At 39.9% G+C, this 20811-nt stretch overlaps 1 non-coding gene across 1 annotated transcript; it reads right to left on the reverse strand.

The window, feature by feature from the left end:
* Window positions 1-18895: 18895 nt before the first annotated feature.
* On the reverse strand, window positions 18896-19002 carry LOC130470962 (small nucleolar RNA R71). Its single transcript, XR_008931673.1, has one exon. It is a non-coding gene; the product is annotated as a small nucleolar RNA R71 (small nucleolar RNA).
* Window positions 19003-20811: the final 1809 nt, after the last annotated feature.

A 20811-nucleotide genomic window follows, 5' to 3' on the forward strand; every position in this document is an offset into this window, starting at 1 on the left:
ACATGCTAATCCTACGGTCGGGTCTTAACACTTTCAATTCAACAAATGCAGTACGGTCGCTAACATAATAAGAATTGCCAATTGCACTAAGCCTCTAAAAATACGATCTTTCGATTCTAATTCCTATTAGCTAGATAATCAATTCATGAAACTGGCCGATAACATGAATCAACAATTAAAACAAATCAATCGGAATACTCAAGCAATAATCTATAAATTACCAAACTTTATGCATAATAATCATGGTATAAACATGACTTCCCTTACTTAGCCCTAGAGTACGACTACTCGCTCATAATTGAATTAATAAACATGATAGAAATAATAAACATGAATTTCATAATCAAAGGAAAAATTAAACTAAGGAACGAAAACAATAATAATAAATTAAAGCAAAAGAAATTATGAAAAATACCTCTATATTGATTAATTGAATGGAATGAACTAGGGCTCAATAATGTGTAGAGAGAGAAATAAAACTGAGCGTTTAAAAGAATTCTCAGGAAATAATAACATGAGGGAAATAAATTAGTTCCCTTGAGTATTTATATGCTCCTATTTTCTAAAATAAAATAAATAAATAAATATGAAAATAAAAAATAAAAGTCGTCGATGATTGGTCGATGGAGCGATGATGTGGCAGCCAAACCCGAGCACGAGCCGCGCACACGGGAAGATAGATGGCGAGGCATGGGCAGCGAGGGATCTCGCGCACCATCCCTCGCTGGCATCATGATGAGCGACTAGCAAGAAGGTAGAGCAGCGAGGGAGCTAGCGAGCCATCCCTCGCTGCCCTGCGCGTGTGTGTAGCAAGCTAAGCGACGAAGCTATAGGCAGCGAGGGAGCTAGCGAGCCATCCCTCGCTGGCCTAGTGAAGTGCAGCAAGACAAGACGACGAGCAACGAGGCAGCGAGGGAGCTAGCGAGCCATCCCTCGCTGGCCTAGTGAGATGCATAGCAGGCCAAGGCGACGAGCAACGAGGCATCGAGGGAGCTAGCGAGCCATCCCTCGCTGGCCTAGTGAAGCAAGCAACCATGAAGCGATGAGGCACGACGATAGATGTAGCGAGCCAACGATAAATGTAGCGAGCCTACGATAAATGTCTTGCGAGCCAACGAGGGATCTTGCGAGCCAACGATAAATGTAGCGAGCCTACGATAGATGTCTTGCGAGCCAACGAGGGATCTTGCGAGCCAACGAGGGATCTTGCAAGCCAACGAGGGATCTTGCGAGCTATGCACAAGCGATACATCGAGTTAATCATCCCCGGAAAACTCAATTCTCCGATCAAACACTTCGTCTCCGACTCAAACCATCCGGTGATCATTAGTTCCACCTCCAAACACTCCGAAAGAACCCAAATGATTGTAAAATCACCTGAAATATCAAAGAAAACACAAACGGAGCGTAATAGAGTACAATAACGACGACTTATGCAATTATGACTCTAAATGCAACTAAAATGAGACGAATGCCTAGAAATGCAACCTAAATGAGCCTAGAATACCCTATATAAATATGATTCATCAGCCATGGCGTCGAAATAGGAGAAGTCAGTCACCTCTTCGAAACCTCTCGAGAGCAAAATCGGCTAATTAATCAATCAAGAATCTTTACTTAAACTCGTTACTTTATTATTATTATTATTATTATTATTATTATTATTATTATTATTATATTATATAATAATAATAATTATTATTATTATTTTTATATTTTTATTATTATTATTACCTCCATTCCTTAAAATTCATTACAGTTACTATTTGCACGGATTCCAATGCAGTTTCAACCATGAATATATCCAATTTCGTACATGAAAAAAATATAAAAAGTTGATATTCTAAAAGTACATAACGATATCAATCTAACAAAATCTTACAGATTACATGATAAAGTTTTGATGTATATAACTGTGAGAATTTACTGTTAAAGTTTTTGTACTTTTAACATATATTTCTAGGAGTAAAGAACTTCGAGCAATGGAGGCAGTACAGATTATTATTATTAATAATAGGAATTTTTGTAAGAAATGACCTTTTATATTCGAAAAATTGTGACAAAGGAACTTCTAAAAAAAAAGTTGTGAAATAGGACCTAAAATTAGATTTTTTGTTGTGAATAAGGACCAAGACCTATTTTCCGGCAGTCAAACCCATTTCTCCGGCGTTGACCACCACGTGCAATGCACGTGACCCATTAAAACGATTAGGAATTTTTGTCAGAAAGGACCTTTTAAAATCAAAAAATTGTGACAAAGGACCTTTTAAAAAAAAGTTGTGAGGTAGGACCTAAATCAGAATTTTTGTTGTGAATAGGGACCAAGACCCCTTTTCCGGTAGTCAAACCACATTCTCCGGCGTTGACCAGAGCGTGCGTGGCACGTGCCCCATAAAAATGACTTATTAATTATTTCGAGTTGGTGTAGGACCTAAATCAGAATTAACACTCGAGTTGTCGTCGTTGCCGCCTCTGAAGAGACCAACAACCCTCTAGTATATATGTGAAGGAAATAATGCCCTTGGTCCAAGTATGCATTCTATGTTAAGTCTAATAAATGCGGTTCAGTATTAATTAACAAGTTAATAATTCAGTGAGATCAAGTGAGCTGAATGCCTAGCTAGAGGCCGCTTCAGTTCAAGTGGAATTAATGATATTAATCCACAGCTTACTCTTGACTGAACCCGTAGGGTCACACAAATAGTACGTAAACGGATCAAGTATTTAATGGCATTAAATACTCCATCTATGAATATTCGGAACCGACGGATCTTGGTTTCAGTGGGAGCTAAGATCGTCACAGGCAAGAAATGAATACTCCGGAAACGATGATATTGCCGGAAACGGAAATATGGATCGTATCGGAAATATGAATATTATCCAAGTCGTAGATGTTGCCGGAAACGGAAACATGGTACGTATCGGAAAATATTATTGGAAATGGAAATATTACCAGAATCGGAAATATTGCCGGAAACGGAAATATTGTCAGAATCGGAAATATTACCGGAATCGGAAAATAATTCCGGAAACGGAAATATTAAATATTTGTTCGAAACGGAAATTAATTCCGGAATCGGAAATATTAAATATTGTTCGTATCGGAAATAGATTCCGGAAATGGAAATTTAATCAGGAAGCGTATCGTACGAATTAGCATCGGACGAGGCCTGCCGGACGAAGGCCCAGCACGAAGCCGGGCCATCGCCCAGCAAGCACGCACGCCACAAGCCCAGCGCGCACCAAGGCCACGGATGCGTGGGCCGCGCTGCATGGGCTGCTGCTCGCATGCGCATGGGCAGCCCTTGTGGCTGCCGTGTGTGTGTGTGAGTTTGTGCTCATGCGAGATTCCTAAAACTGCAAGAGTTAGTGTGTGATTAAATTCCTATTCCTAATTAGATAAATTAATTAAATAGAATTCATGTAGGATTCTAATTTCAATTAATTCGTATCCTACTAGGATTGCGATTCCTTTTCCATAACTCTATAAATAAAGGCCTAGGGGTCATTATTTATATACAAGTTTTTAAGTATTCAAAACTAAGATTTTTAAGCAGAAAAATCAGCCAATATTCTTGCCTACCCAACCGAAAATATTAGAACCTTAAGGGCGATTCTAGTTGGTCAATCTTAAGGCGGATTCGGACGTGCTGTGGACTATCTACGGAGGGACGACACTTGGAGTCCTAAAGACTTGTTCTTGTTCGGTTCGGGCGCAGCTAGGGAAGGCACGCAACAAAGAGTATGCATCTAAACTATGCTAAATGATTATGTGTAAATAATATGTTTCCTGGCTTTATGGTTTTTCCGCATGATTTATGAACTGTCATATGAATCATAATCTAACAGTGGTATCACGAGCCCCTTATTATTTTCATAATCTAAATTGCATGAACATGGTTAAATATTACAAATTTGCAAGAATTAAAAGGGGTGATTAATTTTCGTAATTGTTAATTAATTGCAAATTGCGTTTATTTAATTATACGTACGCAGTTTTTCGGCAGTTTCTTCGTTACTCATCCGAATTGAGTGATTTTTGTGTCAATTCCGCATGTAAAAGGCATTCTAAAATTTTGACAAAAATAGTATTTTTCTGCCGAACCCAGAATTCTCAAATTCGAAGCCTAACTATGACTTTTCGAAGGTTTTAGTTTTTCGAATGCAAAATTTCGTAAATTTAAGATGTTAAATTAAATATTTGCGATTCTTGTTGATAAATCTTGAATTTTTGATTGACCTACTGCATATGTTTAACAAGTTTGAATGCCTAGTCTTGTTAATTATGCAATCTAATTTGTAATTATGATTAATTTGTTGAAAATTAGAATAATTTAGAATTAATTTGATTTTCATAATTAATTGTAATTTAATTAGAAACCTATGATTAAAAACCACCATAAAAATTGTAAATTTACGATAAATTTTAAATTTTTATGACCTAGACTTGAATCCATATCAATCGGAAATCAATTGGATAATAAATTTTCGATTTTTCGCCCTAAAATTATGAAATTAATATTATTTATTAATTTGTCATTAATTTTAAATATAAATTTTAAATTTTTATGCGATTCGTTCAAATAACTTGCACGCACGAAGCAATGGACGCTTCGTGTTACCCTTAAGGGGTGTTGTATAATGCGGGCATGCGACGACGAGCAAGGGAGCTCGTCGCCCGTGCGGCACGAATGCAATGAGCAAGGGCGTAGTGCACGAGCACAAGGCAGCAGCCCTGCCTTGTGTCGTGTGCCACGAGCAATGAACGAATGGGCATGGGCGAGGGGCGAGCCAAGGCAGTCGCGTGTGGGCAGCAAGCGAGCTGCGCCACAACGCGCGCTGCCTCGCACAAGTGCGCGCAGCCTCGCGCGCAGCGAGCGCAAGCTCGCGTGCCACGAGCGCTGCGCCCAGCACTACTCGCGCGCACAGCGCGCGATGTCGCTCGCCCAGCGAGCGATGTCGCGCCTCAGCGAGCGATGGCTCGCGCGCACAGCGCGCGATGTCGCCCGCCCAGCGAGCGATGTCGCGCCCCAGCGAGCGATGGCTCGCGCGCACAGCGAGCGAGCCAGCGCGCCCAGCGAGCGATGTCGCGCGCCCAGCGAGCAATCTCGCGCGCGCGCACTGCGAGCGATAGCTCGCGTGCGATGGGGCGCTGTGCGGAGGCTTGCGATAGGACAGCAGCAGCTATGCGACGAGCGCATGGGCTGCGCGCACATGGCCAGCAATGGCTGTGTGCGTACGGCCCATGGGCGTGCAACGCGTAGGGTGTTTGCGTTACGATTAGATCGTTTTGAATGTTTAATTTGAAAATTTCAGTTCACGTAATTTTAATTAATTTTAAAATTAATAATTTGAATTAATTTCTTGGATTTTAATTTTGAATATTATAATTATAATAAATGGAATTTATTCTAATTATTTTACTAAAATTAAAATCATGAATTAATTTAAATGCGACTGAAATTAATTTTAAAATTTTTGGATTCAATTATAAATTTATATGAGCTTTAAATTTTAATTAAATTTGTATGTTTCCGGTTAGACTAGAAATACAATTTTATGTTTAAAATTAGTAAAGCATATGAATTTATTGGTTTAAGTGGGAGCGCTTTTTAGTCATAAACTCTTGATTAGGTCTACAAATCCTTAAGGTTAAAACAACTTGATTAGAATTAATAAGGACTGAATAATTGGTAGATTATTGGTGCCCTTGATTAATTGCTGCAAATGTTTACGTGATGCATAATGTGTTTTACTAACCAGCTATGTGGGCCATTCATGATAATGAATGGGTGAATGGTATATATTGTATATGTACTGTTTTGCAGGTTATGAAGTGACTAGTATGGCCCAAATAGGATAGAAAATATGGTCTGCGTACCATTAATTTGAATGTAATTGGTCTAAAGCACCAAAGTTATTTTTCAATTCAAATATGGTCTGCGTACCATCAAATAGTTGTAATTAGTTATAGCTTATCCTATTTGAAGAAAATGGTGCCTCCCACGGAGATTTTCAAGACGGACTTTGAAGTCAAAGCTTCAAGATGAAGTCGGGCCATACTAGATCACAAATATCTTATGCATGTTTTAAGTTATTTATTGTTTTAAATATGTCTTAAAATGCATGAGATCAAAAGCTTGATTATGTTGCATGATTAAGGATTTTAGTTCACTTAAAATCTAACCAACATAGTAAGAGCCTTAAGTTCCAAACTTAAAAAAAATTGAGTTAAAAGGTGCCATGCCAAAATATACACTTGCTTGGATATCCTTTACATCAATCTAGTAATAGTTTTCGCTCAGCGAGGTGTTACTTATTGGTCCTAAAGGGGCAAGGTACACAAATAATTGTGAGTACATGTTAGTTTTGGTGAAACTCAACGATATAAGTAAGGAGTCCTTTTATGTCGTGGCAAATTCGATAGGTTTACCTAATAAGTTCTTAGACGTACCTATCAACCAAGAATAGTTTCTAGACTATTAGCAAAAGGCTTTTGCTTACCTAAGATGTTCTAGGATTAAGTCGACAAACTGTGCTTAGTTCTTCAATGATTTTAGGATCTTGGAATCATTTTATTCACACCTGCCGGAACACATAACTTGAATAAAATGCTTAATAAACATTGAATTATGCATGTATGCTAGAATTTAAGTTTATTAAGAGAAACTGTGAATGGTTATTTATTTGTTTATTCTTTTCAATTGTAGTTTTTAATATGGCAAACAACAATTCATTCAACATTCGATCAATTCTCGAAAAGGAGAAGTTGAACGGGAAAAACTTCCTTGACTGGCAAAGGAACTTGCAAATAGTTCTTATGCAGGAAGAAAAGGAGTATGTCCTAGATGAGGCGATGCCCGAAGCTCCAGGCGACGGGGTCACTCAGGCAGCCCTCAATCGTTGGATTGATGCCAACAAGGATGTGAAATGTCTAATGCTCGCCACCATGAGTGCGGATCTGCAGAAAACGTTCATCAACTCAGATGCTTTCACAATCATCAGTGAGTTGAAGAACATGTTCCAAGATCTGGCTCGAGTCGAAAGATTCGAGACTCATAGGCAAATTCTTGAGACCAAGCTTAAGAAAGGCGAGCCCGTAAGTCCACATGTTCTCAAAATGATTGGACTCATTGAGAATATGAGTCGGCTGGATCAGCAATTTTCTCAGGAAATGGCTATAGACACCATCCTCCATTCTCTTCATAGCGGGTATGATCAGTTCAAACTGAACTACAGTATGAATAGTCTGGACAAAACGCTCACTGAGCTTCACGGTATGCTGAAGACCGCTGAAAAGACGCTCAAAAGTGATAAGCAGGATGTGCTTATGGTGCGTGGGGGCAAGTTCAAGAAATCTGGAAAGAAGAGGAATGCTAAGAAAGGTGGCAACAAGGCCAGCCCAACTAAGCAAACTGGCGCCAAATCTGCAAAGAGGAAGGTCAGTCAACCCACTTCTGAATCCGAATGCTTCTACTGCAAGAAGAAGGGGCATTGGAAGAGAGATTGCTTGAAGCTAAAGGAAGATCAGAAGAACGGAACAGTCGTTCCATCTTCAGGTATTTTCGTTATAGACTGTATACTTGCTAATTCAACTTCTTGGGTATTAGATACAGGTTGTGGCTCACACTTATGTTCCAATCCACAGGGACTAAGAAGAAGTAGAAAGTTAAGCAAGGATGAAGTCGACCTACGAGTGGGAAATGGAGCACGGATTGCTGCATTAGCTGTAGGAACTTACTATTTGTCGTTGCCCTCCGGGCTAGTTTTGGAACTGGAAGAATGTTTCCATGTTCCAAGTCTTACTAAAAACATCATTTCAGTTTCTTGCTTAGATGCTAAGGGATTTTCCTTTATAATAAAAGACAATAGTTGTTCGTTTTATTTTAAAGAGATGTTTTATGGATCTGCTAGATTAGTCAATGGACTTTATTTATTAGATCACGACAAACAAGTATATAACATAAATACCAAAAAGGCCAAAAAGGATGATTCAGATCTCACCTATCTGTGGCATTGTCGATTAGGCCATATAAACTTGAAACGCTTAGAAAGACTTCAAAGAGAAGGAATTCTAGAACCATTTGACTTAGAGGATTATGGTAAATGCGAATCATGTTTACTTGGCAAAATGACAAAGCAACCTTTCTCTAAAGTTGGAGAAAGAGCAAATGAACTATTGGGTTTAATCCATACAGATGTATGTGGACCAATGAGTACAAATGCTAGAGGTGGTTTCAGCTACTTTATCACTTTCACTGATGACTTCAGTAGGTATGGTTATGTCTACCTAATGAAGCATAAGTCTGAATCCTTTGACAAATTCAAGGAATTTCAGAGTGAAGTAGAGAATCAATTAGGCAAGAAGATTAAGGCACTGCGGTCTGATAGAGGCGGTGAATATCTGAGCTATGAATTTGATGACCATCTGAAAGAATGTGGAATTCTATCAGAATTGACTCCTCCTGGAACACCACAATGGAACGGTGTGTCAGAACGGAGGAACAGAACCTTGCTAGACATGGTCAGGTCAATGATGGGTCAGGCCGAACTTCCATTAGAATTTTGGGGACATGCACTAAATACAGCTGCACTCACTATAAATAGAGCTCCGTCTAAAGCTGTCGAAAAGACTCCATACGAATTATGGTTTGGAAAGCCTCCAAATGTGTCTTTTCTTAAGATTTGGGGATGTGAAGTATACGTCAAACGATTAATTTCAGACAAACTTCATCCAAAATCTGACAAATGTATCCTTGTGGGCTATCCAAAGGAAACAAAGGGGTATTACTTCTACAATACATCTGAGAACAAAGTGTTTGTTGCTCGAGATGGTGTCTTTTTGGAGAAGGATCATATTTCCAAAATGACAAGTGGGAGAAAAGTAGACCTCGAAGAAATTCGAGTCGAACAACAAACTCTAGAGAATGCTCAAGATGACATTCAGGATGAAACTCAGAGATCTTTAGAAGAATCTGGTGAGAATCATGGTCAATCTAGAAATGTTACCCCGCGTAGATCGCAAAGATATAGATCTCAACCGGAAAGGTACTTGGGTATTTTGACGAACGAGAGCTATGACGTTCTATTACTTGAAAGTGATGAACCTGCGACTTACAAGCAAGCTATGACGAGCCCTAGCTCCAAGCAATGGCAAGAAGCCATGCAATCTGAATTAGACTCCATGTCTGAAAACCAAGTATGGGATTTGGTCGATTTGCCAGATGGCTACCAAGCCATTGGAAGCAAATGGGTTTTCAAACTGAAAAGGACAAGGATGGGAAACTTGAAGTTTTCAAAGCTAGATTGGTTGCAAAAGGTTACAGGCAAGTCCACGGTGTGGATTACGATGAAACCTTTTCACCAGTTGCAATGCTAAAGTCTATTCGAATAATGTTAGCAATCGCTGCATATTACGATTACGAAATATGGCAGATGGATGTCAAAACTGCTTTCTTAAACGGCGTTTTAACAGAAACTGTGTTTATGACACAGCCTGAAGGTTTTGAGGATCCAAAGAATGCTAAAAAGGTATGCAAGCTAAAGAAGTCAATCTACGGATTGAAGCAGGCATCCAGGAGCTGGAATATACGTTTTGATGAAGCAGTCAGTGACTTTGGTTTCATCAAAAACGCGGACGAATCTTGTGTATACAAGAAGGTCAGTGGGAGCAAAATTGCTTTCCTAGTATTATATGTCGACGACATATTGCTTATCGGAAATGACATTCCTATGTTGAACTCTGTCAAGATTTGGCTTGGGAAATGTTTTTCGATGAAGGATCTAGGAGAAGCACAGTACATATTGGGCATCAAGATTTACAGAGATAGATCTAAAAAGATGATTGGACTTAGTCAAAGCACTTATATCAATAAGGTGCTTGATAGGTTCAAGATGGCGGACTCCAAGCGAGGCTACCTACCCATGTCTCATGGAATGACTCCAAGCAAGACTCAGTGCCCAAAAACACTTGATGAGCGTAGACGAATGAATGGGATTCCATATGCATCATTGATTGGTTCAATAATGTATGCTATGATATGTACACGCCCGGATGTTGCGTACGCACTCAGTGCTACGAGCAGATACCAGTCAGACCCAGGAGAGGCGCATTGGACTGCTGCCAAGAACATTCTGAAGTACCTGAAAAGGCACAAAGATGACTTCCTGGTCTATGGTGGAGATGATGAATTAATTGTTAAAGGCTATACGGACGCAAGTTTCCAAACCGACAAAGATGATTTCAGATCACAGTCTGGGTTTGTCTTCTGCCTCAACGGAGGAGCAGTAAGCTGGAAAAGTGCTAAGCAAAGCACCATTGCGGATTCTACAACTGAAGCGGAGTACATTGCTGCACATGAAGCAGCAAAGGAAGCTATATGGCTAAGGAAGTTCATAGGAGAACTTGGTGTAGTCCCCTCCATTAAAGGACCAATAGCCCTGTATTGTGATAATAACGGAGCTATTGCACAGGCAAAAGAGCCTAGACACCACCAGAGAGTCAAGCATGTACTTCGTAGATTTCACCTTCTACGAGAGTTCGTTGAAAGAAAAGAAGTCGAGATAAGCAAAATTGGAACTGATGACAACATATCAGATCCATTAACTAAACCTCTGCCGCAAGCGAAGCACAACTCGCACACTGCAGCTATGGGAATCAAGCATATTGGAGAATGGCCTTGATGTCTCTGTTTAATGTTTTAAAGTTTTAGAGTTTAAATCTTTGTAAAACATTATTGGTTAATCATTCACAATAAATGAAAGAAATTCATTTTTCCATTTAATTTGTGGTTTATTAAATGATGAGTCCCTTCAACTTGACGATATATTCAAGATAGACTGTCAGGACCAGTCCTGTGACTAAGAAATGTCTATCAAGTGAACTTGAATGTCAAAGGTTGAAAATGGTCCCTAATCGGAGTTTTCTATAAAATTGGACGCATAGAAAACGTTAGACGATTAGAATGCAAGATGACTAGTAGTTCTGTTTTTTGAACTATGTGGACATGGCAATGTCATAATCATTTGCATAGATACTTACTTTGGGAAGACTAGTATCGGACAAGACCTATGAAACTTTACTGTAAGAGATGAAAGTCTGTCATAAGTAAATTTCATTAAATTATTAGACACTAAATCCTCAATACCTGAGTGATTTGAGATTACTTGTTTGAGAACTGGTTGCTTTGACGTTGACCAACCGTCGCACCGTAAAAGGAGGCTATAAAGGCAACGCTCAGGTAATCACCTATCAAACGAAGTCTAATCTCAAGATCGCAAGATTGGGATTGTCCTCCCATAAATCGGGAAGAGATGCTTAAAAGTTGTACAAGGCCACTCGGAGAGCTAGAAACTGTGAAATGCATGGCCGTGCTCGGATGAATCATAGGCTATGATTATCTGTTTATTTGATCAGTTGAACTCTGAAACCGAGGAACACCTCTGGACATAATAAGGATGACAACTCTTACCTTATGTTCAAGAGCAAGCATCGAGCGACAAAGGAATTAGGAAATGCACACTTGTCCCTAAGGACAAGTGGGAGACTGAAGGAAATAATGCCCTTGGTCCAAGTATGCATTCTATGTTAAGTCTAATAAATGCGGTTCAGTATTAATTAACAAGTTAATAATTCAGTGAGATCAAGTGAGCTGAATGCCTAGCTAGAGGCCGCTTCAGTTCAAGTGGAATTAATGATATTAATCCACAGCTTACTCTTGACTGAACCCGTAGGGTCACACAAATAGTACGTAAACGGATCAAGTATTTAATGGCATTAAATACTCCATCTATGAATATTCGGAACCGACGGATCTTGGTTTCAGTGGGAGCTAAGATCGTCACAGGCAAGAAATGAATACTCCGGAAACGATGATATTGCCGGAAACGGAAATATGGATCGTATCGGAAATATGAATATTATCCAAGTCGTAGATGTTGCCGGAAACGGAAACATGGTACGTATCGGAAAATATTATTGGAAATGGAAATATTACCAGAATCGGAAATATTGCCGGAAACGGAAATATTGTCAGAATCGGAAATATTACCGGAATCGGAAAATAATTCCGGAAACGGAAATATTAAATATTTGTTCGAAACGGAAATTAATTCCGGAATCGGAAATATTAAATATTGTTCGTATCGGAAATAGATTCCGGAAATGGAAATTTAATCAGGAAGCGTATCGTACGAATTAGCATCGGACGAGGCCTGCCGGACGAAGGCCCAGCACGAAGCCGGGCCATCGCCCAGCAAGCACGCACGCCACAAGCCCAGCGCGCACCAAGGCCACGGATGCGTGGGCCGCGCTGCATGGGCTGCTGCTCGCATGCGCATGGGCAGCCCTTGTGGCTGCCGTGTGTGTGTGTGAGTTTGTGCTCATGCGAGATTCCTAAAACTGCAAGAGTTAGTGTGTGATTAAATTCCTATTCCTAATTAGATAAATTAATTAAATAGAATTCATGTAGGATTCTAATTTCAATTAATTCGTATCCTACTAGGATTGCGATTCCTTTTCCATAACTCTATAAATAAAGGCCTAGGGGTCATTATTTATATACAAGTTTTTAAGTATTCAAAACTAAGATTTTTAAGCAGAAAAATCAGCCAATATTCTTGCCTACCCAACCGAAAATATTAGAACCTTAAGGGCGATTCTAGTTGGTCAATCTTAAGGCGGATCCGGACGTGCTGTGGACTATCTACGGAGGGACGACACTTGGAGTCCTAAAGACTTGTTCTTGTTCGGTTCGGGCGCAGCTAGGGAAGGCACGCAACAAAGAGTATGCATCTAAACTATGCTAAATGATTATGTGTAAATAATATGTTTCCTGGCTTTATGGTTTTTCCGCATGATTTATGAACTGTCATATGAATCATAATCTAACAATATGGTCTAAAAACAACCAATTACGGCCTGAAAATAAATTTAGCTTATGAACCCTAATTTCGAAAGTTACGAAATTGGAGGAATTGGACCAAAACAATTAGGGATTTTACTCTTACCTGGTACGAATTGCAACGAAAATCAAGAGGAAGCAATGAATTTTATTTTCCATAAGCAATATGCAACGGACTGATGAAGAAGATGAAGAAGCCATGAGAAGGTAACGTCGAGGAACAGAGCAACGAAGGAGAGAGAAAAGGGGATTTTTAATTTTAGATTTTCAGTAGGCATGCAAGGGGGAATTGGAGGTGAAAATTAAAAAAAATCGCTTTTATGGGGCACGTGCCACGCACGTGTTGGTCAACGCCGGAGAATATGGTTTGACTACCGGAAAATGGGTCTTGGTCCCTATTCACAACAAAAATTCTGATTTAGGTCCTACCTTACAACTTTTTTTTTAAAAGGTCCTTTGTCACAATTTTTTGATTATAAAAGGTCCTTTCTGACAAAAATTCCTTAATAATATTATTTATTATCAATAATAATTAATAATAATAATAATTTTATTATTAATGATTTTTTATGAATATTATAATAATAATAATAATAATCACTCCATGCGTTCTTAAATATTAGTCACATTTTGACCTTTTCACTGGTTTCAACTCAACATTGCTGAAAATATCTCCAAATACGTATGTTAAAAAATTATAAAAATTTGATATTGTGAAACCATACATTGAGACAAATAAAACAAGATCTCACATGAATATATTTTGTGTGCCGTTATTCGACGCCCACGCACGCTAAAATCACCCGCATTATTTATATAAAAGGACAATTCTACCCCCCTTCCATTTTCCCCTCAAACTGCCACCCCTTCTCCGACAACCCACCAAATTTTTCCGGCGACCCTCTTCCCATCTTCTTCCATCTTCCCCCCTCCTTCACCACCATCTCCATCCACCTTCACCACCATCTTCTTGTCATCACCATCTCCATCTCCCTTCAACCTTCACCTTCGAAAATTGCGGCCTTGAACCATGGTCTACCGCACGGAAAATGGAACCGCCGACGGTCAGCCGCGCACGGTCTTTTCTTGGTGGCCATGAAAGCCAAGCAATTCCCGTGCGCGGCTGACATGGTCGCCAAGCAATGACCGTGCGCGATCGTGCAATACACCTATTTCCATGGCCCGCACACAGCTTTTGCGGGGGTTCCTTGGCCGTCGCGCAAAGGCTGTGCGCCGGCGACACGGTGCTCGTGCACCGGATCTGCACGGCCACCGTATCGCCGGCGCAAAGCCTTTGCGCCGGCTGCCATGGAACCCTCGGAAAAGTCGTGCGCGACGTTTAGTTTTTTTTAAAAAAAATACATTAAATTCACACTATACCTTACGCAGTGGAGGTAACGAAGGAGGAGGAGGCGGATTGGCGACAAGGGAGGACGAAGGGGAGGCGAAAAGGGAGGACGAAGGAGGCGAAAATGGAGGACAAAAGGGAGGCGACAAGAGGGTCGGCAACGGAGACCGCGAATTCCGGTGGTAGGGAGTTTTTGTGACCGGAGTTTCTTGAAGGTGCCCAGAGTTTTTGTGAGGGTGAGGGTGACAGTAATGGTGGAGAAGGAGGGTGAGCGTGAGTTTTTTTATAAAGGGTAAAATCGTACTTTACCATAAAAAATACGGGCGTTATTAACGAATGAGGGCGTCGATTCAAAATCCCCTATATTTTGAAGGAAATTTGGTGAAACACTACCTTTAAGTTTGGTGGTTTTATAATTAAATTGCTACCCTTTAAAAAGAAAATTATATTTTACTACCTTATAAGTTTGGTTTGTTTGACTAACACTACCATTTCACGTTTTTCATTAATGTTTTTCGTCTTTGGACCCCACTACAACGGTTATTTAATATGACAAATAAACAAAATGAAAAATGAACAGAGCTATTTAAAAGAATAGAAGAAGTACACGACGAAAACATTATCGAAAAATGTCAAATGGTAGTGTTAGTCAAACAAACCAAATTTATAAGGCAGTTAAAATTTAAAAAGTTTTTGAAAAGTAGCAATTCCCAAAACCTCCAAACTTAAAGTTAGTGTTTCACAAAATTTTCTATTTTGAAATACGTATTGAAATAAATTAGAAGATTCTCTTCAACTGCGAATAGTGTCAAGATTCCAAATAGGACTAATATTTAAGAACAGAGTGAGTATTATTTATTATTTTTACTGTTATCATTATTATTATTATTATTAATTATTACTATTAATCATAATTAATAATAATAAATTATAATTATTAATATTATTCTTATTTATTATTATTATTATTATTTATTAATAATAATAAGTACTTATTATTAATATTATTATTATTATTATTACTCCCTCCCTTCTTGAGTTTTAGTCCTCTTTCCGTATTGAGTTGTTTTTATTTATTAGTCCTTTTTTAGAATCTTTTCTTATTTGTCCAACATTTATCCCCATTATACCCTTGTAAATATCTAAATTACCCACTTGTTTATTCTCAAGTAAGCCTTTATCCCTACTATACCCCTTAAAATTAAGGGAGTATTATTATTAATTATTTTATTGTCATTATTATTAATGAGTTTCAATCATGTCCAATAAGGTTAATCGAAAAACTCTCTCACTTCTCTCTAAAATATCCCAAAAAACCAAAACCCTAGTATCTCCCATGCTCACCGGCGGCCCGATCTTGACTCATAAATCGGGTCGCCGGTGAGCCTCTGTTATAATTTTGGGTTGTTTTGTGTTTAATTCTTGTTGGCGAAGCTTGCATCAAGGATTCCGACCAAATCGAAGTTAGGGTTTCGACTTTGGGTGACTGAAATAAGGTTGATAGGTTTCCTTTGCAGCTCTTTTGCGGTGCCGACGAAGGTGGTTTTCGGGAAAGAGAAGAAGAAGAAGGAGCCAATCGGGAGCTTCCACCTCCTCTTAGTTACGCCGCTCTTCTCACCGGGTCTGTTTCAACCGACAAGGGTTCACTGGTTTTCTTCGACTTCGGAGGTGATCTGTCCAGTTCACATCGTCTTCTAATCCGAGCTCCCCTAAATCGCCGCCTCCATTAATTGCTGGTAAAGGTAAAGAGCCGCCTCTTTTAATCTGTAGGTAAAGGTAAAGGTTTAGGGAAAAGGGTTTCAATTTCGGTTTAGATTGTTAATTTTTGGTTGCGATCTGTGAGTTTGGGAATTTTGGGTTCTGAAATCTATCACCCGCCGCCGTCTTGTAGTGTCGGATATATCCCGATCTTGATGGTAAAGGTAAAGGGTAGTCAAGGGTTTCAGTTAAGTGCCAATTTTTCTTTTGTTTCTGTAGCCTTTGGAGTTTGGTTGTTGGCTTGTTTGGTTGTTTTATTAGTTCTAATGTCAATGCTTAGGCTGTTGTGGGTAGTTGTGTTGTTTTCTCTTTTTGATGGTAAAGGTTTTCCTGTGATTGTTGATAGTGGTAATAAATTGTGGTTTCTGTTGGTTAGGAGGGTTGTAGTAGCAATAAGGGTGGTTAATAAGTGGTGGGAGGTTAAGGAATTAGAAGGTCCCCTCTCCTCTGCAATGGGGTTTTGGTCTGCTAGAGGAGCACTATGGGTATTGGGGGAGATAGTCATCTCCTGGGGGATCTGATATATGCGTTTTATATAGAGTTTTTTACCCCCGTCCCTTAGTAATTTTATGTATCAAACGTGCTCTTAGGAGCCGTTTCTAGTACTAATGTGTGTTATTGAGTGTGCCTTGAGTTTCAGGTTTGATTATGAGAAATTGGTCGTTTTAGACCCGTTTCATTGTTGATCAAGGCCACTATATGAGTCCGAGAAGTTCGGGACCTCCATCGTCGACTTTCGGGAGCCTTAGATGCTTATGGTTGAGCCCCGGGAGTTAGACTTGGTGATACGGGCGACATACCTTGAAGATTGCAAATCGCCCTGGAAGCTGAGGGCGAAATGCAACCATCGGGCGGAAGTATAAGCAAGCCAAGTTCATCAACGCGCGCCCGATCGGGCGCAGCTCGCCCGATCCGGATCGGGCGGTCAATCTGGAGGCTTTATGGAGATTTCGCAATCCGCCCGATCGGGCGGATATTGGCCCGATCGGGCCGACTATCGAGTGGGTTGGGCTGTTCGCCCATTAAAGCGGTACGTGAGCTGGGTTCAAACCAAAAAAAGATTCAAAAGTCGTTGTTAATGGAGTTGAAGTTACCAAATTCTGAGGAGTCGGTATTAATTTATGCCGAATTGCTCCACTTATAGTTCCTCGAACCACGTTTTCTAAACGAACATTTGACGTAATCAAGATAGGATTCTAAAATAATCCTAAAATTTGGAGGATTTGATGAGATTATGAAAAGTATAGTTAATAGTTAAATAACTAAAAAAATGGCATGTTGAATCGCCCGATCGGGCGACGCCAACCTCCAGCAGTTTTTCGCGTTTTTAATTCCGTTTTTAGGCCTTATTTTGGCAAAACTATATAAGCAAACTTGTTTTATTTTTTTTAGGATCATCTTATTTTCCAGCACTAAACCCTTAGTTTATTTTTCTAAGTTTTATTTCCTCTCTACATTAATTCAAACACTTAGTTCGATTGATATAAAAACACAAGCTTTCAATTTCCATTGTGGGAGAATTAGGTATTGTTTCTTACTTTAATTTATTCTATTGCTTTGATCATGTTTTCCATTATGTTAATCGCTTTGTTATTAGTTATCATGAGTGAGTAGTTTAATTTCTAGGGTTTAGGGGATCCATGAATGCATGATTGGGATTATATGTGGATTTGATTATTTGATTGATTGATTATAATTTCTATAGCTTATTATTATTGCTCGTCAATTCTGTTCGGCCGGACTATTTTGATTTGAGTTTGATTAACCTTAGATTATGCGCCGAGAGGTATAAATCTGATGTTTTTGGTCTGTGGCTATTAGATAGGAATTATTTCTAGTACGTAGCGAGAGCCCGCTGGTTGTTCTATCCTAAGGAATTCATAAGATTCGAGAGATGCATGTTTTCCTAGTTATGATTGTTAATTAATTGTTATTGTCCGTTGTCCAATCCCGGTCTGCATTTGTGGTGAACCGCTGCCCTAGATTCCCTTAATATTGTTATATTCCAGTTTGATTATTTGCCTTAGCTTAATATACAAACCAATCCAATTCTTTGTTACCAGTAGTCTAGATTAGTTAATTAATAGTAGAAAGAACATTGTTTCCCTGTGGATACGATCCCTGCTTCCCTTGCTATATTTTTAGTTGGTGAATGTTAGGTTTATCTTTGATAGGAGTGCGATTTAGCCTGTCAAATTTTGGCGCCGTTGCCGGGGAAACGGTTTTATTTTCTGTTATTAATTGTTTTTCTAGATTATTGTTTGTCACTTCTCAAGGGACTCCCGTTCCTTGAGACCGGATCTCACGACTGTTTTCTAGTTCTTGCTTGTTTATGCCCAGGACTGTCCATACCAGCGATCTGACTTCGTTCGATCCTGAACCTGAACGGACCTTTCGTAGACGGCGTAGATTCGTTGAACAGTTGAGAGACTATTCTGACTCTGAATCCGACTATCTGATAAGCAATCTATTCCATACAGATTCAGAGATGGGTGACCAAGCACCACCACCCCCACTTGTGCCAAGGCTTACAGACTATTCTAAACCAAGTCTGTCTATGCTTCCCAAGGCAATCATGCCTTCCATTGCGGTCGAGAATTTCAAGATTGAACCCCAACTGATAAACATGATCGAGAGACACCAATTCGGTGGGGAAAAGGGTGAAGATCCCAATCTCCACATTCAGTCTTTCATTCAGTATTGTGCCACCATTAAGCAGAAGAATTTAACACCGGAGCAGACTATGGAGATACTCTTTCCATTTTCATTGAGTGGGAAGGCCAAGCTATGGATTAACAGTCTCAACCGCGCAGCTATGAAAATCACCGATTGGAATTCTTTGGCCCTTGCATTCTATGTTAAATATTTCCCACCTGAGAAGACAGCTTGTCTGAGGGGTCAGATATTAGGTATCTCTCAACAAGTAGATGAGAGTTTGTTCGAAGTCTGGGAGAGATTCAAGGACTTGCAAAGAGAGTGCCCACACCATGGTTTGGATGACTGGTTCCTGGTTCAGCAGTTTTACAATGGTCTGGGTAATGAGTCTAGGTGTCTTTTGGATTCAGCTGCCAGTGGGAGATTTATGCAACTGGAGGTGCCTAGAGCTTTGGAGGTGATTGAGGAGATGGCCATCCATAGTGCCCAATATGGGAATCCTAGAGGTTTTGCCGACCGAGGTGTTAAGCATGAGATGAATTCTATTGAACAGCTTACTGCTCAGCTAACTGCCCTACATCACAAGCTCGACAATATACAGATCGCATCTTCCCAATCCACCCAACATGCTAGTGTCGCTGCAATGAGTGCCCAATCTGCTAATGTCTGTAATAGTTGTGGGATGCAAGGCCATTATGCACAGGTATGCCGGAGCTCCATCGAACAATGCAATGCATTCCAGTCCTACAAGCAGAACAATCCGTATTCCAACTCATACAATGAGGGGTATAAAAACAACCCCCTATTATCATATAGGAGTACTAATGTTCAGAACCCCCACCAGATTCAACACCCTCCACCACCACAACAACCCTACCAACCGCGGAGTAACTACAACTCGCAACCTAGTGGATCACCTGGCTTACCACCACAACCTCAACCACACAACCTGATCCCATGTTTGTAGAGATGAGGAATATGATGTTGGAATTGCAGAGATCTCTAAGCGAAAAGGATGCCAAAATCGATGCCCTCACTGCTCATAACAAGATCATGGATAAACAGTTGGCACAAATGGCTACCGCTCTTGCAGAGAGACCCAAAGGTCAACTCCCTTCACAGCCTGTGACCAGAGAGTCTGTAAATGCTGTCACTCTGCGGAGTGGATATGAATATGATGGGCCACCTATGACTATAGAGGAAGGGGTTGAAGTATCTGTTAGTGGTGCTGTGCCAGGAGAAAGTGAGAAGGTGGTCAAGGATAAGGAAGCTGACACAGGGGTTGAGAAGAAAGTTGAGATACAAGTTCCACCTATCAAACTTCCCTTCCCTCATCATCAGCTAAAGAACAAGCTAGACAAGCAGTTTGGTAAGTTCTTAGAAGTGGTAAAGAATCTGCAGGTAACAGTCCCTTTCACTGAATTAATTACTCAAGTACCTGCATATGCTAAATACATGAAAGACATCTTGACTAGGAAGAGAGCATTTAGTGAGGTGGAGACTGTTGCATTTACTGAGGAGTGCAGTGCCTTACTACAAAATAAGTCTCCACCCAAGTTGAAGGACCCCGGGAGTTTCTCTATCCCGTGTAATATTGGCAACCTTTTTATTGTCAAAGCCTTATGTGATTTAGGTGCCAGTGTTAGTGTCATGCCCCTGTCTGTATGTACTAAGTTGAACATGGGTGATTTAAAAGTTACCAACATAACTCTGCAAATGGCCGATAGATCTGTAAAATACCCCCTAGGTGTCTTAGAAGATGTGCCTGTTAGAGTAGGTAAATTCTTTATTCCTGTTGATTTTGTTGTTTTAGACATGGAAGAGGATAGGCAAATTCCTATTATTTTAGGTCGGCCTTTCTTACACACTGCGGGGGCAATCATAGATGTCAAAAATGGCAAGCTGACCTTAAATGTGGGGGATGATAAGGTTACTTTCAATTTAACCCATGTTGCTAAGAACCCTATGGTAGAAGAGTCATGTTTTGGAGTCAATGTTTCTAATGATTATTTTAATACCGAATTGACTCATACTAACTCTAATAACTCCTCGGAAAAAGCACATGTTTCAAATTATCTTGCAGGTGGAGGTGATCGGAGTATGCACTCTTCGGCATGGGTTCGAAAGAAGGGACGGATTGATGATGCC

This window comes from Spinacia oleracea, chromosome 3, assembly GCF_020520425.1.
Source record: "Spinacia oleracea cultivar Varoflay chromosome 3, BTI_SOV_V1, whole genome shotgun sequence".
Classification (NCBI taxonomy): domain Eukaryota; kingdom Viridiplantae; phylum Streptophyta; class Magnoliopsida; order Caryophyllales; family Amaranthaceae; genus Spinacia; species Spinacia oleracea.